This window comes from Takifugu rubripes, chromosome 4 (assembly GCF_901000725.2).
Source record: "Takifugu rubripes chromosome 4, fTakRub1.2, whole genome shotgun sequence".
Taxonomy (NCBI): domain Eukaryota; kingdom Metazoa; phylum Chordata; class Actinopteri; order Tetraodontiformes; family Tetraodontidae; genus Takifugu; species Takifugu rubripes.
In genome coordinates this window covers 11,028,673-11,053,860 of record NC_042288.1, presented here as the reverse complement: position 1 = coordinate 11,053,860, position 25,188 = coordinate 11,028,673, and the positions used below count along the sequence as shown (strand labels likewise).

Sequence of the window (25,188 nt, the reverse complement as noted above, 5' to 3'; positions counted from 1 at the left end):
TAATATTTTATCACGGGCACACAGCAGTCAGAGCAGGGGGCATCTCTTCACCACATGCCACGTATTCAGCACGAGGAGGTAAAAAATAAAGGTGAATGGAGACATTGATTCTCTAATATCAGTTCTAAATGGCTGCATGTTCGATAGGCTGTGCTATTAAAAGTAAGAATATTACAGACTTCCTCATTTTAATATCAATAATGAGATTAAATGCAACTTTTTCCAGTAAGTAGATCTCAACTCCAGGGAAAAATGAAACTCTATTGTGTGTGATCCTAATAAGGAGGCACAAAAGCATATTTTACCAGCGATGCAGAGGGTGATAGGCTGGCTTGGAAATGAGTTGTGGAAATGTTTCAGAGGGCTGGAAGAAAAGTCAAATTTTCTATGTAAATCAGAGCTGAGCTCAGATGGATGTTTGGTTCTGGTGGTCTGTTATGAATCATTCAACGCTGCCGGGCGACGTCACTGCGACCCAGATCCTTTATACGCCAAACTCAGAGGGACGCAAACCCTCAACCTTTCCTTGCTGCGAGAGAGATTTGCAAGCCTGGCTAATATCGGTCCATTTAGCGCCGATTCCCCTGGCACTGTGTTATTGTTTGGGCTTTAACAACAATGGTGTAGCCTTTAAATCTTTAAGGCTAACGGCTCTGTCAGACAACCAAAAACGGATTTGTGTTAGATTAAAAACCTCCCTCTCAGCCAAACTCCTGATTGCACCGGGCGGATGGAGTTATTATGATTAAGCTGCAGGTTTATGGATGAATGATTCCCACCTGCCTGAAAATCAATAAAGGTTACCTCTAAGAGCATTTTCACGATAGCCCGAGTTGCATAATAAGCTTTCTCAAGCTTCCACCTGGTGATTAATTGCATTCGATCCCGAAGTCGAGTTCAGCCATTTAGCATGGTAAAGAGAGACGTCAGCAATGAAAATGCCCCTCTTAGATTCAAATGTGGCTCATAAAATATCCTGATACCTGAAATTCACTCCTGTTTTTGGTGTAACATTATGTAAACCTCTGATATTGTGTTTGGCTTGGTTGGGTGAGCGCCACATGCACACACACACACACACGCACACACACACACACACACACATTCTGATTATGACTCTTTTCTGATTTCACTGTCGCTCTACCTTCTTTTATTTATGCAGGCGCCTTCATTTGTGCAGCACACTGCTTGTATTGAAGTGTAGTGCCCACTGGTGCATGCTGTGCCCTGCCGTGTTTGCTTTTAACCTCCCTGCACACCTTTGCTGGAATGCCCATGTGGACAGCATAGCATGTTGATGCATTTATTAGAATATTTGTGTTTGCTGAAGAAGAAGCCTGAACCTCCGTTGACCCTCCTGCCCGTAGTTTCATAATCAGATAGAAAACCTTTCATTAATTAGTCTCATTTCCACATTTTGCCCTGGCAATCCCGGAGCGATTTTGTGTTCAAATGTGATGGTCAGACACAACACAAGATTTTTAAAGGGATATTGTAACTAATTATTATTTAGCAGATACATTACAGCACATTCAGAATCAGTGTGAAAACATTCTCTCAAATGGTTAGAAACCCATGAACAAAGCATCTCAGCTGAAACTGCCTGGCGGTAAATAAAAGTTTCCTCTTAAATCTGATGTGGGCTGCTAGTAGAAATATTATTGGAAGTAATTCCCGACTCTTCTCACTCACTTGTGTAAAAGAGCAGCAGTTATTTGTTCGTCTAGACTTTGGATACTTGTATTAATCAAGAACGCTTGCTTATGGTGGTCTGATGTTAACGTCAGACTGCGTGAATTTGTTCACTCATTTTACAGAGATTCGTAGAAATAACCGAGACAGATACAGAGCTCGCATCGGATTCCAGTCCTGACTTTCTGATGTCAGGCAACACTTTGGCTCTTAGAAACAAAATCGATTAAATATGCATCTCTTTGCTCCTTCAACATGAGCGTGTCCTGTCAGACCTTTCACATTTCACGGTTTTAGCTCGTTTCAGTGGATTAAAGTTAACAGAAATTCAAACGGGTGTGTTGGGTAGGACTTAACAGTGTCAAGAGCAGTGGGGCAACTAGAAAGGCATAAGATCTCTAACAGACCTTCAGATATCAAGCGAAATGGCACCGAGGTAGAAAGACACTGCTGCACAGGCGTTCAATTCTGCTGCTGGCTCAGAGGGAGCGCTTTCCTTCCTAATCAATAAATCACAACAGAAGGAGGAGAACCATTCAGACTGATGTCCTCCAACATACAAACTACACACCACTGTATTGTGTCTCCAGCTGAACGACGGAGTTGTGAAATTGTTGTTATTCAGACACATTTTGTTGCTGCATTTGATTGCGTTTTCTGTCACATCTTCTTCCTGCACCAGTCAATAACCAGTTCCCTGCGTCCACGCCGGGAACTGGGCAGTTTCCTTTCATTGATTGCCATCAGCTGTGACAGTCCCCCCTAAATCACGAAAAACAGGTGTGAAAAACACAAGTGTGCCAGTCGGAGATAAAGATGGATACGCAGATACACACGGGCATGGCGACGTTTGAAAATGCTTCCCAGGTCAGGAAGACTCCTCAGGACAACTTTGGGTGGCGCCAGAACGCAACAAAAGAGGGAGAGAATGGGTGGCGGGCTCCACACGAGTAAGGGTTTAATCTGCGCACGGCGCCGCTCCAGTTTCGGTCGTCTCCGCATCCCGGATTGTGCTTGCTTATTCACGAGTGTTTGGGGGTCGCCTCTCTCGCCGCAGACACGGACAGAATCTCCCAGCTTTGGGGCAACAGACGCGGGCAACTTTGTGTGAGCGGCGCTGCGCAAAGGAAAGTGAAGCAAACGCACCAGCTGAGAGTGCTGCGATTCCAGAGGAGCGACGCGGCGCCCAGGAGATTCAGACCCAGCTCACTTTGAAGATTAGAGGGCTGACAGCGTCTAAAGGACACTGAGAGCATGGATTAGGCATCTCAAGCTCCCCTACTTCTCTTCACTCCTACATCTTGTCCTCTGAGTATTTGCGCAATGACCTTTGGTGCACTTGGATTGCAGCGGGTACGCCCGTGAGGTAAGGAAAAAATATTAATTTTTTCTTAATGAGACCGGAGTGAACTGCAGGTATTAAGTTTTTTTCGGGCTATGAATCAACTCCAAAGACGTGCCAGCGCTTAATTGCCGCCTGTTACGCGCGCAGTTGCCGTCTGAAACCTGTGAATATTTCAGTACCAGCGAAAAGCACATGTACTTTTGACAGGTGGAGTATTTCTGATGGCGCTTTCATCCACAGGAAACCTTTTGGATGATCCTAAAATATCGTTCGGCTCTCGGCGGAGCTCAATTTGCGGGATGAGCCCCTAAAATGCTGCCAGTCAGTTCACGCATCGGTTTTTTTTTTTATGTGACGTTTTAACCCGCGCTGCTGCGTGACTGTATAAAGGCGACAAATCTAAGGCTTATTGTTGTCAAAATAAGTAATGAATTATTTGTATTCGCGCTGTTCCACGCTAATATGCGAGCTGGATATTCTGAGTAGTTTTCAGCTCCTCCAATACCGTAAATTAATTGTAGTCATTATATTTGGGACTGGAGAGATTTGCTTCAGACCAGACACAGCGCTTATTTTAAGAACCTGGGACAATCATTACAGGACAGGACGTATCGCTGCATCAGCTCTCAATAATTCATAATTTGTGGTTCACCAAAGGAAAAACGCAGCAGCAAAACCTTAAAATAGACGCAAGTTCTTGTGCTTTTGAAGCATGGAAGCCCACTTTCATCTGCCTCGACTGCAGAGGGTCCTTACACAATTATTCAAGCAACAAATGTGCACAAAAGCAGCACATGTCACATGTCTTTGATGGTATGAATAATGTAAGCCCCCCCATCATCAGTCCACCTCCTTCAGAGAGGTGCTCGTTTTAGTGAAGTTTTAACTCTCAACATTCCCACATTAGCTCCTCTGAGGACCACAGAACATAATCCAACCCTGGATTTGGCGCATATCAACATTTGACTGTCTGTGTGCTTGTTAGAGCTGCATACTAATGTTTATCCAGCAAGATTTGTCCAGTGAGGACTCCACAGTCCTGCCCTTTGCACTAAAAACAATTCCTTGTTTGCTCCTTTCCTTGGATTCCTTTGAAATTGGTAATTTGAGGGCAGGAGGAGGAGGAGAGCGAAGGGAAAAGCTTAAAAAAAAAAACATTGGAGGAGATCATCTCGAGTTGGAGTGCTTCTTTCCAGAAGGATTTTATAGTCGGGAGATTAGACGCACGTATGCTGGGGGGGGTTATTAGAACCTTTCAAACCTCCAAACAGATCTTGTGTTACAAAGTCATGGATTTAAGCAGCAAATCAGTGTTGTGCCCAAGATGGAAATCCCAGTCAAAGTTGCAATATGTCGAGTTCAAGCTCCTCACAGTTGGTCCACAATGCAGCAGCTCACATCACCCTAATTCTGCCCCCCCTTCTCGAAATAATTTTTTTTTTTGTTTTTAAACCCTTAAATGGGTTTGCCACCCATGTATTCCAGACCTTCTAAATAATTAAATCTTTCTGTTGTTAATGTTTGCGAACCAGCAACAACTCACCGTCCCAAAAATGAGGCTGTGGGGGGCAATGGTCATTAACCATGACCATGCCCCCCCCCATCCCCACCTTACATACTCCTAAATCTTTAAAATGGACTTTTCCACTTTCACCCAGCTTGAGTCGTGTAGCCTCTGTCTTAGTTTGGTTTTGGTCTTTTGCTTCTGTTTTTAGACAGGTTCTATTTATTTATTTTTACTGTATTTTACATGTTTTATGCACTTTGGGAACCTTGTGTTTTAAAAAATGTGCCATATAAATAAAGCAGATTAGAGTGTGGTGGGTAACATATTCAAACATTTTTATGCCCTACACATTTCTGTAAGTAGCGATACGGCCCTTCTCCCTGGAACGGGATATGAACTAATACTATTACTCATTTTTAATCCATCACCTCTGCAGTATTACAAACCAATACCCCAAACTAAATTTCAGATTCAGGGGGTCATTTCTAAATATATCTACATCAGACACATTAGACCTGTAACCACCTTTTGAAAGATTCAAAAATATGGTGGATTTATAAGCTTTTGGATGGGGCTTTTTGAATGTGTGAACATCTTTCTGATGTATAAATGGTTTAATGACTAACCTGGAGGACATAAATGACTCGGAGTAGGAAAAGGCTTCAAAATGAGAGAAATAAAATTATAGAGCCAATGTCAGGCCAGATTTGAATGGGTTCCATGTCAACTCCCGACTTCAACTGTATTTGTGCAATGAGGGATGAAGAGTAGCGGCTCAGCTCAGACATGCTGGCATTGATATTCTCCCTGCATCACTCACCATAGGCAGCCTATTGTCACGGCCTACTCAGCGGGATCGCGTGTGATGATTGAGGCGGAGAAGAAACCTGAAAGTCAGTATGGGAAGAAATTGAAGGTTAATTTTTTGAAGGTTACTGCCAATATTACAAACGTGAAGTCTACATGCAGGGCGTGCTTTAGCCGCGTGGAGGGGAAAAAAACCAACAAATGATTGTGAATGCAGAATAATGGGAAACTGGATTAATCATATTGAGATCAGTGGATCCTTTTCGAACTATTCGATCTAGATGAGCAGGTTGAGAGTTATTGCTATTTAATATTGCAGGGTATGTGAGCAAGTTATTGGTTCCCCAGTTGTGCAGGTTGGGGCAGCAGCAGACTCTCCACGTGTGGTCGGGAGATTTATCTGCACAGGGGGTGGAGGTGCACCAGCCTACACTGGTCTGTCTGTCTGACACCCTCCAGTGTGTCCTGAAGAAGGTCCACAGCTGTGGGCTTTAATGGCCCTCTTTCAGGTAGAAGAGATCGATTCTCGGTCTTATTTCCAAAACTCATTGAACTTGGACTCATTAAAAATTGTTTTTCTGTAATCATGTTAGTCGGCGCTGACGCGCCTCCACCAGCTGCGGTTCGCCTCATTGACGCGCTCCAACATTTGAGGGGAGAGGAGCAATCAGACATGCAAGTGCTGCAGCTGAACGTCCGCTAAAATGCTGAGCAACTGAGGGGAGCAGGTGCTGTCGACAAGTCCTGACTAAGCAGAAAAGACCGAGCAGCTCTCCAGCGAGCAGCTTCATGACTTGGACGTCAACCCTGTAGTGACTGTGGTCTGTCCACTGTGGATTGTGTAGCGTGACATCACAGCGTGATGATGTAATGCGGGGGTCATGATGGGTCATTAAATCCAGAGATTAGGTTTATAAGTGGGGGGGATGTCTCTGAACACAGATGAGTGCTGAATGATGATTCTGGCTCAGGTCTTTATTTGTGAATTTTGCATGTTCCCCATGTGCCTGAGCGGGTTTCCAGTTGGAGGTTGACTCGAGACTCTAAATTCCCCACAGGGGTGTGCTGCCCACGGTCTATTCCTGACCACTGAGGTGGACACCAGCACCGACTCGGTGTTTCGCAGGAACGGGCTGCACAAGGAAACCAGCCTCAGACAAACATTTCATGCTGTTCAGCACCACTGGAGTCATTTTCCTGACATGGCTCCCATATTATCTGAGTCCATCCAGCAACTGGATGATTGACAGGCCTTGACTGACAGTTAACCTGTGGGAGTGTGGGTGGGCTACACCAAAAAGCAAGTCAGCCACCCAGCTGGACAGCAGGTCACATAACCGAGTGGCCAATTATGTGAGAGGGAGACCTGTTAACCAGCTAGTGGGGACTAAACAGCGGCCCGGTGGGACAGGGAGGACCCGGTGTACCAGATGGCCAGTCCGCCCCTAGTGTTTAGAATAAATGGTGTTAAACAGAAGATGGATGGGTGGAAGAGAGATGCAGCAAGAAGCATCCAATACTGGACTAACTCAAATTGAACTGTACCGCTCAATGATGCTGGACACACTCCTCGCTCTTGTGTTAATGATGTGACACCCGACGAGGTAACGGTTACAGTACATCGCAGCAAAGGACATCGAGGAAAAATGGGCGCGCCTTAATTATCCGCAACCCAGCTAGAAAGTTAGAGAATCAATCTCGGCAGCGGCCCCGAACGACGATAACCTTTGGAAGTGCGATGAGTTCAGAAGTTTTAGTTGCTCCAGTAAGCTTTCAGCTTCACCGTGCAGACTTGAGCCTCCCAAGTTTGCTGCTACTTGCCTTCCAAATCAATCTAAGGCATAAAAGGTCTGTACGCTAAGTAAGTTTGTGCCTTAAGCTGAATTGATTTCCCTTTAGGACAGTTGGTTCTGGTGTCAATAAGAGCATTAGTCACAGGTTTGCTTTTAATGGCTGTCAGAGTAAGCTGCTAATCATGATTAACTACAGTTGTGGTTTGTCTTTCGTACAGGATACAACACTGTTCAAATTTAAAAATGAAAAAAGCGGGTGGAAAAGGAGACGAATACAAACTGCAAGTGATGTGTTTGGCATATGGAGGAATCTACATCAATGTGTAGTAAAGACGCAATTGCACTTTTTTTTTTTTTAGCCCCTAATATGCTTGCAGAAGCACTCTCTGCTTGTTCATATGTAATAAGCAGTATATCTTCTGTCATCCTGTTGTAGGCGTGGTAGTAAGAACCGCATCAACTTAATAATTCAGAGGAGCTCGTGGCTGGCTGTGGCACACAGACAGAGAACATGACATCTGGGTGTTATAACTTTGCAGCCTTGTAGCGGTCTGAGCAGAGCCCGACTGGCTGCCGCGGCCCGGCAGCTGCAGCAGAACTCTGAGCCCGCGTCACTGGAGCGTGAAGGCAGGAGGCGATTTCTTCTGTGTGTAGCCATTGTGACAACAGCAATGGTCTCAAAATTAACATCGGGGTGTTGATACAAATATTAAAAACCCACTCATGCGTATAGACAGCACAGATTTACCCTCTGAGTTCCGCCCCTTGTCTTGTTCCCCCAGCAGGGCTGTAGGTGTGGCTTTTACCCCTCAGACGGGCTTGAGATTTTACTGCTGCCAAGGTTTTTTCAGCCAAATGTTTGTGGATGCTGGGCTCAGGACTGAGTCAACAGGCTCTTTGTGAAACTGAGTTGAGTCATTTCTTTGACAGATGGATCATCAGTGATGAAAGACACCGTTTATTAACAGCACAGAAGTTGGACTGATTAGGACCAGGGCGCGCACCCCCGAGTGATGTCGCGGGCGCCTGTAACCAATAAAGGAGCAGACTGTGTTGGTCATTAAAGTTAATAATCCGTCAAACCACAATGACGACTTGTTGATTTTACCCGGCTGGGAGGGGCGACACACGTAGACCAGCCTGAAAGATCCGGAGTTTGACGTTTGTGATTTGTCCCTTTTTTAGAAACGTCACCTTGGTGTCTGAAGGGGACGGATCAAGATTGACTAGTATGAATGCTCACTGAAATAACTATTTATTCCAACTCGTATCTGACACCAATACAATGAGGGGGTAGGAATTTCCTTAGCACATTGAAGCTCAACTAAGCATCAGCTGCACCATTTGTAAGTGCAAGATTGTGGCAGTGTTTTAATTTCACACTTGAGCAGGAGTATTTATCTGGCTGATGTGGCGGTTCACGCTGCCTGTTCTGTAACTCTGCTGTCAAAGACAATAACACAGAGCTTCTGTAGTCTGTGTTTTACATTTGAATAGTAAAATGTGCACTGAACTTAAGCTGTTGCATATCTAATATGAAATGTGGAGCCCTGATCCTATCTGGGAATCTGGAAATCTGTCTCCGGTTTCTAAAGGAAACAGGATTTAATCCAGAAAATATGTATTCAAGCATAATTAGCTGTTACACACTAATTTTGGCCTCTTTGACCATCTTCCTCCTCCCAGTTTGAATAAATACTAAAAGCATGGTTGACAGTCAGACAAATGTATTTGTTTCCCAACAGCCTCATAAATATTGAATATTTATAACGAACATGTGAGTGTTTGACACATTAAAAGGAAATCTGTGTTGGTCTCCAGTCACATGTTGCTACTAAAATTACTGTTTTATGCATCCCCGGTGAGACCGTAATAAGCGCTGATAGATGAATCAGATTTTTTTTTGGGGGGGGGGGGTTGATTCTATTTTTTTCTTCCTGCAGTCTTCTTTGGCAGAGTTTATAACATCACTGGAGAGCAGATATTTGAAGTTTTATCGGGTGAAACAATTAATTGTGCCTGAATATTCCTAAGAACAAAAAGTGAATATTTTGTTCGCCTCGCGTGTCTCCTAAAGATGCGGACGCTGCAGGAGTCTGGGCTCGTTCCTGTATGAACACTGCTTCCCACTGTTGCCTGCACGCAGAGACGGACTTCATAAGACATCTTTGTCTTTTTTAGCTCTTTGATTGCAGCTCCAAAGAAATAAATCCTCTTGCTTTGGCCCCGTATAACAATCCTACATGTATAAGAAAAAGCTTTGATGTGACAAAGTTTAAATGTAACTAAGTGGGACAACTTTGTGTGACTTAAAAGCTTTTTATCTGTAATGTGGACACCATCGGTTGCATGCTGGGAGTTGATCGCAATACTGGTATCAGTAAAAGTTCCCTTTTTTTTTTTTTTAAAATGAATGTTTGATACTGTGCATTTCTCTCATAAAACCCCAACAAAACCCAATTGTGCTAAATGGAGCCTCCATGGTGGTGGTGCCACCTGCAGCTCCAGGTGGTGAGTGTGGGGTCACTGCTGCAGGTATGCTCAAACATCAATATTCACGACAGATTACACTACAGTGGTGCATCTTAATGGCTCATGAGGAAGAAATGTGGTCCTCAAGCACTGGCCAAGGCCAAAATATCAGTGCACAAGTAGGCGATGCCTTCACTGATTATTACCATCTTGAGTAAAAGTTGGTTGGTTTATTTTTATTTATTTATTTTTTTTTGATCCATGACCAGTGATGGAAGGGTAAACGACACGGAATTGAAACCATTATTGGTAACAATGGCCGCACCACTGCAGATATGGACACGTGTAAGGTATCAGCAGTGAGGAACGTGTGGCTTTAAAACCTTTTGTTTAATTACCTCTGACATCCTGGAAGCTCTTACTGTATCTGCAGAGCGTTGATAAAGGGGCGAGTCGAGTGGTCACCTTCACCTAATTAACCACACTCTTTCTATCACTGCAGTCCCTGAAGACTTGACTAAAATATAATGGTACTTGTCAAAACACTGAATGTTTCCAGCTTCCTAATTAGAAATGCCTATGGTGCATCCAGGTGAGCTGTGAAATGGAGCGCAGCGCTGGGAAGAAAGTAGGTACAGTAAAAGTTGTGTGTATGGATGGCGTTTTGTGAAATGTGGCCTGAACAGGGACAAACCTGAGGATTTCTCTGCATCCCACTCAAATTGCATGCATAATCCTGCACCACAAGCAGGGCCTGCACTTGTTTTTCCACCTTTTCTTTAAAAACCAGTTACCACAGGCCAGTTCCAGAGCAGACACACATGTGGCTTTGCTCCCTTCATCTCAATCAGGCACCTTTTTAAAAATTACACAAGTGGGCAAAAGTTCACTCCAGAGCGGGTTGTTTATGGTTTTATGTGGTGAAAGGTTCACTGTTGCGCCGCTGCCTCATGATTCACAAATCACCCTCCAGCCAATACAGACAAGAAATGGATTACCTGGTTTTGCCTCTTTTTGGGACACTGAAGTGGATTTAGTCTCTAGACCACTGGTCCATTAATCTGCAGCTAATCAGCTTGGAATTGATCTACACACACACCTAAAGCATCAAACTTAACACCAAACTGTGTTTAAAAAAAAAAAATAATAAAAAAAAAAAATCACTTCACTCTCCAACTGAGCTTTAGAAATGCTAACACTCTGTCGTCATGTGTGAATGTGCTGCTTTTGTGATTATTTTCATGCCAGGGCACATTGTTATTCCATATTACAGCCTCGCAGAATAGTAACACATTCTTATGACAGATAATGCAGGCGCTCTACTGTACCTCATTCCAGTTTTCTCTCTCCTCGCAATAATCACCGTAGCGCTTGGCTTATTTTGACATTTCATATCACACATTTCATTAATCTGGCCTTGCACGGAGCAGAGGATGCTGTTTGAACATGACAGGCTCGAGGGGATGCAGAAACGGGCCTTTTAATGAAGAGGGCAAGGTTTTAGCCTGGAAAATGAACTCCAACAAAGAGAGTGAATTGCTTTGAAGTTGGAGTAAGAGGCTCAATTAAACAGGAGAAAATGTCTGTACTTTACATTTATGAGCCTAAATCCTGAACCTCCAACACGCCCCAGATTTCTGCGGTGTCGTGCCTGCTGCATGAGGGCGATGCATCTTCTGCATGTGGAACATAAAAGCAGCATGTAAACGCATAGGGTCAAGGCCCATTACCTCAACAGTGAGTGGGAGTTCACTCAATAAAGAAAATGACCTTCTGGCTCGCTGAGAGTGAAATCTTCCTGTGCATGTTGCTGTAAACTCCCATCTAGCTCCAGGGATTGAAAGTGCAGCTTGATTTCCTTATTTTTTACAAGACATCAAAAAGTATCATTTCACCCATTTGTTAAGACGTTGACGGCACGATATGGCCTTTTCTGGGAACCGGCTCATCTGCACTCAGACACATAAATACGCCTCACACCTTCCCTAATAATGAAGCTTTGTGAATGATTCTGCTTTGATTCCTGTCAGTTTGGCTGCGTGTGATTCATCGACTGTTGTCGACATTTGGAAGGACCATCCAAGTGATGCTAAAGGTGTTTATCACCCCAGTTTTGTGTGCGATGTCCACGTGCTGACTCTCGCCAGATTAAAGGAAAATGGCTGGACAGACTCTAAGACTGGACGTGAGCGCCGTTTTTGCATCAGAATGAAACTAAGATAAGCCGAGCGTGCGTATATTAAGGTGGACTGACGCCTTTTATAAAACGAGGACCTGAAGCTGCATTACTCTGGTAAATGGGTGTGGGGGTGGAAGTACCGGCAAGAGACAAGTAAAAAAAACACTGATTTCATATTTATGTTCCTAAATTCTCTCTAAACACAATTTCCACACCATCCTGCTGACAAGATGAAAGCCAGAGGATCTCCTGGAGTGGTTAAAAAGCCCAGCGGATAAACCTCGTGATATTATCATGCATTGCTTCATGTGTATTGATTCACTTTATTCTGCTTTGATGGATCTCTCCTTCCTTTGGCTCTGTGAGGGTTTTTATCAGAAGAGAGTCAAATCAAAATGTTCCTGACATGCTCTCGTCTCGTCTAATTCATGAAATCCCCCGACGGCTCTGGTAAATAACCTCCAGTGTTCCGGCGCTCATCAGACTTAAAAGTTTTCAACACGGGAACGATAATTTCCCGAGGTCCAAATTTCCACATTTCTTCTGGATTACCGAGTTACTATGATAATACGGACCTCTTGTGGGTGCATTAAGTTTGCTTCAGTGTGATATCTGGTGCTGCCTTTCTCAAAATATCCAAGTCTGCTGGGTCAAGACGATGGATACTTTACAGCAGGACTAATATTTGTTTTAAAGCCCCTTTGGGAATTTGGAGATAATCTTCTTCCTCCATTATTTGCTTTTTTTCCACAGTAGCTCCAGAGTTCTCTGGGTTAAAATGTATTATCGCCGCCTTTTTGACTTTAAGTTGGGGCGAACTGCAGACTTATTTATTTGTTTACCTATTTGTTTGTTGTGGCAGCAGCTGGGGATAGTTTGTTTTCTTTGTAGCAGGGATGGAGGGGGAGTGGCGAACAAAGCTGCAAGAAGGCTCTGGGTTTGTTTCCAGCAATATGGCCTTCTGTTTTGCCTCTGGTGTAGTCAGAGTGCTTATTTATATTTTAAACTAAAAATCTTTTGGGTTATTGGAACATTGAAGGTGTGTGGCAACACTGGATGGAAGGATGGAGCAGAGTTAACATGCTTGTTCACATACTTCTTTAAATGAACATAAGGACATTTTAATCAAAATAATAAAATTCATGCTGATGCATTATTGTGGTGGTCTTCTTGATTATTGGAATCGCTTGTGCGTTTGAAGTGGACCGACATTTGAATCAAATGGGGTTCTGTCTGGTCAAAGCGCCGTTAAATGCTCCATCTTTATGAAATTACACTAAAGAAAATCAGTTTCTTTTGGTTGACACTAGGTTGACTACTCAGCCATACTTTAAGATTAGATGTTTATTAAAATAGGCTCTTACAATAGAGCATTTCAATGTGGAAAGCTAAATGCTAGAAACATGCTAGTGATAGTTTGTGAAACATTTTAAACATCTGGGTTGTTGATTGTGATAACATGCCAATCTATCGTGTTTTAGGTTCTCTGGACCTGGGTGAGCTTTTATGGATTTGTTAATGGTTATGCAATCCTACTAATTTTTGTATATTTAACAGGGCACCAGAGGTGTAAAATGTGGGTTAAGTAAAGCTGATTTTGAAATAAAGATTAAAACCTTTGAAACTTGGGCTACATCGCTGAGTAAATGCTGATTATCTATTAATGTAAAGCATGACAAGGAAAATCTACTGTCTACTAATATTCAAGAGGGATTCTTTTGTTAAACTTAAATTAAGGCTGCAGTATAAATGAAATACTGCAGGATGTTGTACAGGACGCAGGTTTAATGCAGCAATTTTTAAAAATAAATCTAGTCACAATTTCCTGCACTAATGGAAAAGAAAAAAACAAAAACTCCTATCAGCAACAGATTCACCATGGCAACCAGGGACAAGAAATGGCCGCTGGACCTTTTTCACACCACAGGAGAAAGAGGTTTTTCAGCACTTATGAGGGATATAAAGAGGTAGAAAGCACTGTGGTGAATAGACAGCTGACAGGTGAGCCTAAACATGAGGGGGCCAGATCATTATTGACCTTGGCTGAAAAGTCAAGGAACTGAACAGGCATGACAAAAGTGCAGTTTTTCAAAGAAGGTATGAGACACATTTGACTGGAAAATAAAATATACAAATATTGTCTGCCTCTGTGAAAAAGCAGCAATAAAATATGAATCACAAACCTTAAATGGCACCTAAATGGGAGTCTCCAGCTCCAAATTGGTTTGGAATTACAGATACCTTTTAAAATTGACTGCGCTAAGAGAAATTACAGCATTTTAATGTTAGCTCTTGTGACTTTATCAATGAAAAATACTTTTTTTTCTACCTATGGCTAACTTTAATTCATTTTCTGAGCTAAATCTGACTTCCGGACGGACATTTAGACTATTGTGGCTGCTTTGCGGAGTGTTTTAATGGCTTTTTCTTATTAAAATGTTTACCAATGACATTTCTTGATAAGTATAGTTGTTCCATGGTCACAAGCACCTTAAATGGATAAAAGTGCAGCTTTTAGCACTGCTGAAATAATTAATAGCTTTAGGTGTAACTTCAGGATGGGGAGACTCAGTATATTTGTAGCCAGTTCAATAGAGTGGTGGCGTATAGAGAAAAATATATAAACAACGCAGCCCCACAATGTCTGATTGTATGTTGTTTTGCTGAACATTCCCCCAATATAAAAGTCACCCAAGTTAAAAGGAGAAGCACTTTAAAATATTCTATTTTGAAAAGTGAAAAACCCACAGCGTAAAATCCTTCTGGACCCCAAACGTAAATCACAAAATTGGCAAGTATTAAAATGCAAACCAGCGGTGTTGTTGATCAGCACCTGCAGGACGTCTGGATGCTGCAGATTTTGTGGCGTAGTCATCTGACACACGAGGTTTGTAGTACCACCATCCTGGAGTGTGTTGGCAGCGTTGGAATACTCAAGGTTGAGAGGTTTTTCCACACAGTCAACGGATCCACACAGCAGGAAAACAGTTATTTGTATTGTTTTAGGTTTTCACAACCATCTGTATCTGAAAGTGGCAGAAAAGAACAATCAGTCGGATCTACAGTTGGGATTGGCTGAGATGACGAGATGAAGCCATCCGCAGATGTGAGGATTAACATTTTTAACAAAGTTATCAGCTGCTTGGTGCAGACATGTATTTTGCTCAGCAATGAGCTTAAAGTTCGGAGAAAATTGGATATACTCTGGAGCGACAAAAGTTCAGGCATGTCACCCTTCCTCATTATCTCCATAAATCAGTTTCAGTTGTTTTATCCCTACTACACGTTATTGTCGTCATAATTGGCAAACCAGGTGTTCGGGCCACTCGTCTGCTGTAGCTAATTCAGTCTTTACATAGAGCTCCCGGTGACATTTCATCATGGACATTACATTTCTAATCAGTTGAATGAATCTGGGATGTTGGATTGGAAAAGGGGAACTTTTTCATGGCTTAACAGTCAATGTTAAACTGCCTCAGTCCAATCAGCTGCAGGTCACCATGGTTGATATCAGGCATGTATTTTCATTTCTTTCTAGAGTCTTAAAGACAAAAATGTCCCACGCAGCAACTTCCAGAAGAACCAAGTTCCTCTGGTGTGGAGCCACAACCTCCCAAAGAGCAGAAATGGAGCATTTATTTTGAAGGGACAACCTGCTGGCAGATCTTTTTTCACGACAAATAAATTCAATTTTCTTGCTCTTTTAAAAAATATCGACAAATGAACCAGCAGTAGGGTCTGAAAGGCCTTTACATCCTTTCCCCCCCCCCCCCCCCCCCCCAGTTTAGCTGCTATATAGTTCAACACAATTCAAACTGTCCATCTCGTACACTTCCTCCCACTCTCCTCTGCAGTTCCTTTGCTGATTCCCTTTGGCTTTTTCCTTTATCATGCTGCCTTTCTTGCCCCACTGCTGTCATTTCCTCTTCTCCCTCTCTCCCCTTTTCGCCTCCCTCTCCTTTGCTTCGGCTCCTTTTGAAGTGCTAAACAATGAGAAGGAGCCACACTCACTGTTAAGCTCATGGGGAAATCCGAGCTGAAACAGCACGGCGCATCGCCGCGGTATCTTTCTCCACGACCACAGGTGGAAGGAGGCGGAGACGGTGGCATCAAAAGTGCGACCGGCGTGCAGTGACAATAACAGTATCTGCACAGAGCCTTTATCCTCAGATCTGTCGGCTCAGCGGATGAGCACAGCATGGTTGGATGCTAAAGCTAATGTCCATGGCCGTCTCCGTCGTTTCCACTAGTGAAACCTGACATCTATCTGCTTCCTCTTAGGCTTCCTGTGAGACTATAAAGGCGTCATTATGGAGCCCTTTCATGTCGGTGAAAAGGCTTTATTTTGTTTTTTTCACTTCAGAGTGTCACTGTAAAAAATAAATGCACTTGTCTTGCTTCCACTTGCCTGCTGAACAACCACGTGGTGATGAATGCTCTTTATTATGGAGGAAATGGAGCAAAACCTGACTTTGAGAAGCAATCAGCGGCACGGCCATATTCTGTCACCCGTCGAGGCGCGTGACATGTGTTCATCCACTCCTGGAGGTTTACTCGGGGCTGCGTTTGGCCGCCTGTTCTGACGCTTCCTGTCACCTTCACACATTCGTCTTTTCTGTCTACGTCTGTCTCGTTTTCAATAATTTATCAATGCCAGCGCAAGCTACACGGCGTTCTCCGTCTCACAGCGCGGGCTCAATAATTCGGGTCCCATCAGCCACCTTTAATATCAGCCATCCATCTGTTCTTCTGGGTGACATGATGAGTTCCACAGAGGGGTTTGTCAAATTTTACACATTTTTGTTTTACCTCATTTTATGGAGTTCATATTGGTGTCAAATTTATGCCTCCTGCCCAATGTTACTGTTTGCTTTATTGTTAGTGTTGATTTCAGATTTATTTATGGGCTCTTTGGGCTAAAGATGTTTAAATCATCTGCGTGTGGCTGAAATTTGCCAGATTTTGCTGGCGATAATTCATAGGATTAGCATCAACGCCTTCATTTCACACAGCAGTTCTGTGTTTTATTGTATGATGGATGGAATAAAGAACAGGAAGAGAGAAATGATTGACATTTTTAATTTAGTCACCATAATTGCTGCTCTGTATTTGGCATCGTCAGGTGAGCCGCTCATGACCTTTGCCACCAAACGCAAATATGGAGTCAGATTAGAGCAGATTGTCTGTCAGGTTCACGCAGCAACTACAGTAAAAATGTAAATGATGGCTGAGACTACTGCACTGACAGCAACCATCATTTTTAATGTATTCACACCCGCTTGCAAATCTCCAGAGCTGCTTCAACAGTTTCCTGACACTTGTCAGTCACATTTCTGTGAGAGAGATTCATTTTTTTGATGAGAGGCAAAAATGCTGGTAAAGAAGTAACCACTAATTCAAAGTTCTTGTGTACTGCCTCGTTTAAAATTTGGATCCTTCACACGAACACGTCTGACACACTGCATCTAATAGTTTTCCGACCGTCATGTTCTGCATTTCTGCCGCAGCGTCTGCAGACGAGGAACTCGGGGAAATCTATTTTACCTTATTAATAGTTTGTGTGCTGACAGAGAATGTTGACTTTTAACAATGAAAAATGCGACTTCATACTGTTTGTTTGCGGATCAGTGTCAGGGCAAGATTTGAGTTTAGGTTAAATGAAGCACCAAAGTGGAGGTGTGTGTGTGTGTGTGTGTGTGTGTGTGTGTGTGTGTGTGTGTGTGTGTGTGTGTGTGTACGCTGACAAACACTTGCAGCGCTGCAGAGTATGTTGCAACAATTTGTTGTAGTTGCATTTACATTTGTAATCCAATGAAGTTCTGCAGAATGTAATTTGATCGTGTAGAGTGAGCAGGCAGCCAGATAGAGGGGTGCCGTTATCTGAGAGCGGAATGAAATTGTCATGGCAACCAGGTTTAGGTAGGCGACATAAAAACCAATAACAGCCCATCAATATATGTATAGAAAGATAAAAAGGGGACCAACATATAGTCAATAAAGAGTCACCACACACAAGTCAGCAAGAGACGCATATATTATGGTGATGTGTGATGCATTCAGGGTCTGTGAAGGTCTGAGACCTAAGTCTGATGCATTCAGGGTCTGTGTAGGTCTGAGACCTAAGTCTGTAGACAGCGTGAGGTCAAATGCATTTGACTTATTTGATTCTCCTTAGAGTTGATGTGAGTCCAGGAACTTGAATCTGGTAGATTTTGGGTGTTTACTTTACCCGGATAAGACACAAAACCCGTGTTTCCAGTGTTGTCAGTCGTCTCACCCGGGCGCATTAGCCTTGTTCTCCATCCTGCTTGGTCAGTTCTGCTGTTATTCGGCTCTGACAGAGCAGAGTAGGACCTTCCAGAGACATACTGAAACAGACAGGATGGACCGTTGGGGGTTTAAAGCTTTGGTTTGCTATGTTTTATTGATGTCCCCAAGTTGATTTGCCCTGACATTTGCTGATGCTCCTGCTTCAAGCAGATCTCCTGCACCCTCAGTCTCATTATTCAGGGTATAATGTGTGTTCACTATTCTTTTAAAAGGTCACAATTATCTGTATTTATTAAGGCTGTTCAAGTCAAAAGACTGAGTTGCTGTTTTCTAAACTATAGGTTGTATGAATTTGTAGGGCTGGATCTTTGATTGATCTGCCAGGATCTCTTCTCTGCTGGGTCTTCAGCCAAAAGTACAAAAGCAGCAGCTCCCCCTGATCAGTAGTGACACCAGCCTATGCGGTTTACAGTGTTGTCTTTGGCCAGTAGATTAATTTGATTGAGATGTTGGATTGTCAGACTCATTGTGTAGATTGATTTCACTGGCAGACACAGAAGCTCGTTGCAAATTACGACTCGTGTGGATTTTCTCATGTTCTCTCTGTGACCCATTCATTCTGTCCCACTTCCCATTTCTTGTGTAAATCATAATTCTGGGTTTGCATTTAGCTTTTTTCCCACCTCAAGAAGTCTCATTTGCAACCCACACGGCAATGGACGGGTTCAGTTTCAGCATGAGGACGGAAGAACAAGGAGGATGGAGAAGAAAAGCAAGGGGGAAAATAAAGAGGCAGTGGTGCAGGAGAAGGGGACTGTTGGGAATATGTTGTACTCTGAGAGAGTGGCTGGAGTGGAACTGGGGCTTCTGCTCATCATTTAGCACGTACGTTGAGCACATCGGCCGTAGCTCAGTCTGTGGGGGACTGAGCTGAAAAGTGGAAGGTTCTTGGTTCAAGACCCCAGTGCACACAAAACATGGACGAAACATGTCCTCAGTGGTGCTGTGAAGGTGTTCTGGTAGAATGAGGATGTAGCCATTAGTCACACACGTCAGTGAAATAACATCACTTAAGAGTCAGTAAATCAGGTGCCATTAGCAGACCGTTTCTTTGATATTGACAGGGAGAGAAGGGTGTCTGTGAATTAACCTAGTTCAAAGTTCTATAATGTACCATCCCCTTCCTACAGAGTCGTACTGAATGAATCTACTTGAAAGAGTAATCAGAACACAATTTCCTCTGCCTTCCTTCATTTCTAAGTGGCATTTCACTCATTCCCAGTTTTATTTGGTAGCTTGTAGCAAGCAGAAATAATTTAGGCAGTGCTGTCATGATCACAGCGTCTTATTACTCTATTTATTCACCATGTTTTGAACAGTTGCTTATTACCGTGTGCATGCATGTAGTTGTGGATGTTTTTAGGTGAACACTGAATGGATTATGAGAAGATAGTCATTCCAGCTACAGGCCTGTGCAAAGCGTAAACTTGAACTCCAACCAGTAGGGGGTGCTAATGTAAGAACCATGCCAAACTTACCTGGTTACTGAAACAACACCTAAATAGTGACTTTTTTCTTCAAATCAGTGCTTTTAAGGTGGCCTTTCTGACTAACATTCACAGCCAAATGGAACAGTCAGTTTATCCAAGTAACCTGCAAACATATCTGCATGTCTTGTCAGTCGTGAGTGGTCGGAGTTCCTGGAGTTCAAATTCACTTCATTCGTTCATCATTGTAAAGTTTTCCTCCTCCTTTGTGTTTGGCACGTTCTGTCTACAGAGCTCTCGAAAAACCAGAGCACGCCATGAAAATCAAACCTCTGTCGCGTCACCCCCCTCAAAATTGTCCACAAGGCATCTTATATCTGATCCGTGCTGTTCGCACATGCACGACTTTAGAAAACCGAGAAAAAGGGGAGCTTTGGAAATGAATTGGTAGCTGCCCGACTGGCTGGAAATGACAGATGATGGAGTTATCTGTATGGATCAGAGCAGGCAGAGCCTTTATTACAGCTGGGTAATTTCTGAGGCTCGTTGACTGAGAGAATTTTGGATTTGCCAGAGGGCGAGTTGCGAAAACAACCAACGTTCCCCGTCTCATTAACATAAATGATGTTTATTCATCTCAGAGGTCACACAAGTCGTTTTCACCGGTAACTAAGAAGAGTTTTCTTAGCTTTGCATCCTCTCTCCTCTCCACATCTTTATCTCATCACCATCTTGGTCTAATCTCCACATAGCATCTATGTCCTCAGTCTTATCTGTAAGTGCCAGACACAAGGGAATGCCATCTCAATGCGAGGGAGAGATAACTGAGTGTAAAAATAGGGGTGGTGGTGGGGGGGGTTACAATTCTAGAGATTTAAATTAAAACGAGAAATCCCAGGGATAATATGCTACTACAAATCTAAAATCAAGCTTTGTCTGGGTCAGTCATCACATTTGAGAGCTGAAAGCCTCCTGAATGGAATAATTTATCCTTTTAAAACTTGAACAGAAAAAAGGTGCCAGTCCCATCCTGCTTTGCAGTGACTGGTGTTTTGACTCGCTTTTCCTCCCCCTAACTTCAGAGGTTGAAAGACTGCTCTCCAGTTGAAGATGTCAGATACTCTTGTAGGTGCTAATGGACTCCTCAGAAGTTGCTCTTGGTTGTAAAAGTAATAACCTAAGCTAGCTGTCAAAAAGAGTCTCCCTTAGGTTGCCAAGGTGCACTTGAAACAGAAGAGAAAAGGTATGGCGCGGGAGAAAAGGGAAAAAATCTTTTAGAGGGAACATTTTCATTACTGCCGTGAGTATTGCTTTCTGTAGCTTCTGGGAATCCAAGTAACGGGTCTGCTGCCAGCGCTCTGCTCCCCGTGTGTTCCAATTATCAAACCCCTTTAGCTTTAATGCCCTTGTGAGCTGCACACGGAGACCGACAGCTGAAGGTTACCGGAAATCAAGTCAGACAAAGAGTATGACTGTAATAACTATGCCATCGGTTGGGTTTCAGTTAGTTAACTTTTTTTTTTTCCTTTAAGCTGCAGTATCCAACTTTTGCACAGTCGCGTGGAAAGACGGCATAATTAAATGGTTTATTCACTTCTGCTTTGTAGGTTCCTCATCTTTAACTCGGGGAAAGATTTGATTAAGGGAGATAATCACGCATTTGTTAAATAAGCTCTGATGTCGCAAATGCTGAACTGGCATAAATATTGGTGGTTTCTTTAAAATGTGCATTAATATCTGAGTATTTTATCTTTGTGTCCTGAAAACTGTGTTGGAGGATCAGCAGGACGACTAAAACTGACCTCAAGGTTCTTCTTTCTTTCTCTTCGGTCTTTTCTGCCACTCAGATTTATGTTTAATTTGGTTTTCAGTTTGTAACATCTTCTTTTTTCCACTGCCGTGGCCCTTCTTGCTTAAACTACCAATTTTCTTTTCTATCTCTTCAACATTTCAGAATTTTCTCTGAATATTCAGCCAGAACGCAGCCTACACTGGTCAGACGTCTCCTGGGGATCTAGACCATCAATGCGATTTTGGGATCCACCGTAATATATATGTGACAAGACAAGATTCTGTGTTATTCATTATTTGATGTATATTTGCTAACTTGTGTTCACTTTTTTTGCCAAGCCTGTGTCCTTAAAAAGGTCAAAGCCTTTGTCTCAGTTCACGTCTGAGTTGCTGGACTAAAAAAACAAACAAAACACAGATCTTACGTGTTTTGAAACCCCCTGACTTATATTGAGTGTTGGCTTAAGTGGAGAGTACTTTAACAATGACGTGTTTGTTTGTGGAGATTTCCCAGATTTACCTGCACAGCCGCCTTGCTCATGGATTTGCCACTAAAAGCTTTTTCACACCAGGAATGATTCCTCATGCAGAAAACCCAGCTCGTAATAAAATATAAATCGACTCCAGGTTTGTACTATAAATACCGTGGCTCAAATCTGCAGGCAGCAAAGGTCATTTGCATAATCACTCACTTCATAACTCAACTGAAAAAGACATTGTCAGATTAGCTCTCAGGAAAACATCACAACATGATGTTTAGAGCAAACTACTCTGTTATTTTCAAATCCACCCTGCTGCAGCCTTCAAGCTTCTGGTCATGGATATTTATGTGATGAGTCAGCTGTGGCGTTCACGCCTCGACAGGCTTCTGATGGAACAGAACCCTGAATTTAGGGTTAAAAAATATTACTTTGTTTGTTTATTCTTCAGCTGAGCTCACATCAGTGCACCACTGTCTGCTTTAGATGTCAAAGGAATACAGTCTAAACACACCTGAACCCCTGCATGTTTCTCACACACACACACTTTCCCCCCTCGATCCCTGCTGCTGTGTCCCTGGTGCCCCACCTCTGTAAATAACACAGGCTGTCACTCCTCAGAAAGACATCCCCCCTCCCTCCCTCCACAACACCTCTTCAACCTGGACTTCCCTCTCGGCTCTTCTATTCTCACGAAGCAATTTTCAATTTTTATAACTGGTGTGTGGGGGGTTATAGAATAAAGGGTCGCAGTCAAAGTTGGAGAAACAGACGTGTGTGTGTGTGTGTGTGTGTGTGTGTGTGTGTGTGTGTGTGTGTGTGTGTGTGTGTGTGTGTGTGTGTGTGTGTGTGTGTGTGTGTGTGTGTGTGTGTGTGCGCGCGCGCGCGCGCATCACAGACCCCTCAGTACGTATAGGAGGCTGCACACATCAAGAAACAAGTTAACTATAAGAAAGCAGTGGCCATTTTTCCGGACTGTGTGCTCATAGTGGATGTGTGTTGAAAGCATCAGGGAAATTTGGTGTCTCACAAGACAAAAGGGGCAGATTATTGCTTTATCATATCAATCCTTAACTTTGTGTTTGGTATCTGGACCACTGCACATAACTTGGTAGCCCCATGGTGGGGGACCCAAGTTAGTATTTCTATAAATGTATTAATTTTACAGAGATTAATCTGATAAAATGTACCCTGGTATTTATAATTTATAAATTTTGCACATATAGATTAATGCATGTATGTGTGGGGGGTTGGAATCCCCACAGGGCTAAAGAATGAACAGCTGTGAGTTCAACTACAGTACAGCAGAATGATGCCTCAGCAGGAAAAATGGCTCAGTTAGTCCCCATGAAAAGCAGCGTTGGAGATAAAGCGTCCCTTTGGTGTCTGGGTCCTTCTAGCTTTTGATTTTTCTGTTTCGCATCACCCGCACAGCCTTTATAAGCTTGTTGAAATGTCCTTTCAAAGCTCAAGTTCAAACAGAAAGGTGGTATCAATGGGTTCCATAAACAAGCGAGTAATTCAGAGTTTCCTCCAGTACCTCAATGCTTCACTGTTGCATTGATTAAAGCACCCACCATCAGCTGAATCTCTTCTTTTAAGCATCCACAACACGTTGAGTAGATGTTAGTGTGAATCTCAGAGCTGTAAATTGATGGCCCCGAACGGTGCAGCACTCGATGTACCGCCAATGCCGTTTTTATTCATAGGTGAGAAAGCCTTTCACTCTTTCTGGTCATTTCTCTTTGAATAAAATGCAAACTTAAATAGCGAAAATGTAAATATTATCAAAAACGGATATATCACCGAGGATCACTATGTGTCTTTTCCTTTATTTTGTGTTTGGTTTTCTGCTGTAGTTGCATTTTGTCTCCCTGTCGCCTGGTTTCTCCCACTCCTCCTCTCATCTGATCCCTCACCTCCGTCTAACTGTCTCCCTCTGTCTTCCTCGTGCATTTAAATCTTCGCTAATAGAAATAGATTGGTCTGATTAGTGATTGAACTGTTACGTTATCATCAGTCACAGCTAATGTGGCTCTCTCAGAGGACCCTCAGGCTGGAACAGAAAAAGCCGGATCCTTCCACAACTCTGGGAATTCGGATGCCAGAACACACATTTAGATGCAATCGAGTTCAGTTAAACCATATTTTCCAGCTCTTGAAAGGGGGTACCAAAGGGACACAATCTCTTACACAACAGAAACTGCTACTAGACAAAATTCAGGATGATTTACCAAATAAAACACTGCTTTAGTATGAATCAAAACATGTTTCTATAGCGTGATCGTCGCTCTCCTACTGATGAAACAACCCAGAATAGAACTGCTGCATTAATTCAGAAAAGTAAACACCACCCCGAAGGCACATGAATCTTGGTATTGGGGATTTTTCTTTTTTCTTTTCTTTTTTTCTAAACTTGCTCTGTGATACTATACTTTTCTCGAGCAGCATTTGCCATAATCAGCCTGTTCTGTTGGGTGTGTTCACTCCTGCGCGGCCCCTCAGTCTCGCCATGTTTGTGCCGCAGCAGAGATAAGAGCGAATTAGCAGGGGGCTGATTACTGGAGAGGTTCCTTCCTCATAACAAAACAAGCCCGACCAGGTCGAGGCAGCGATGACTTAACCTGGATTATGCCATCCTGCTCATCCAGGGCGGATGCAGAAGGGTGAAGGGCTCCTTTTTTAATAGTTTAACTGCTGCAGTGGATTCCGGATGCAGCCATTGTCTGACCGATTTGAATAGCGCTTTACGTTAGAAACCATCCAATGATATTGAGGCCACATTTACTTCCTGGTGAAAATATTTCCATCCCAATTATGTACAGTTGTTATGGCAACCTCCAGTGACACCGTGTACCATTTGTGGATGTCACTTTTCTGCTTTTCCTTTCACAGAAGCATGTAGGGAGTCGCCGTGGACTTGGGCGCCTATAATCCAGCCCCCTCCTTTGCACTCACCCCTCAAGTGACTGATTCAAAGTTTCAAACCTGCTTCGTCTCTCCGGCTGCACCCACCACATATCAGCACTAATGACGCTCGGATTAAGGGTGCAGGTTTATTTCGATCATTAGCATTTTGGGTGCAACCTTCCTGATTTTCATCTACTACAGCCTCTACGCATGTGGCAAATTGTTCCGCTCTCACTAATTACCGTCTGTTTCTCTAGAGCTGTACGGAGCGGGGCATGCGGTAGAAATCCGAAGATAAAACAGAATTCTAAGATCAAATCCATTTTGCGTGGTTTATTACGCCTCTGCCAAGAGTTCGCAGCGATAAAATCACTCTCTGTACCAGCTGACAAAGAGACTTTATGGTGGAGAAACAGATGAGAATGTGGAGCCGGAGCCAGATTGATTGAGCCTCTG

General features: G+C 43.2%; 1 protein-coding gene across 4 annotated transcripts in view; it reads left to right on the top strand.

The window, feature by feature from the left end:
• Nucleotides 1–2,474: 2,474 nt before the first annotated feature.
• pcdh15a (protocadherin-related 15a) overlaps nucleotides 2,475–25,188 on the top strand; it is a 121,918-nt gene continuing 99,204 nt past the window's right edge. For 2 of the 4 annotated variants that reach the window (XM_029835286.1, XM_029835285.1), the window contains exon 1: nucleotides 2,477–3,058. The gene's annotated coding sequence lies outside the window, so the exon portion shown is untranslated. Of the gene's footprint in view, nucleotides 3,059–25,188 lie in introns of all 4 variants that reach the window. The other 2 variants (XM_029835283.1, XM_029835284.1) reach the window with 2 other exon arrangements.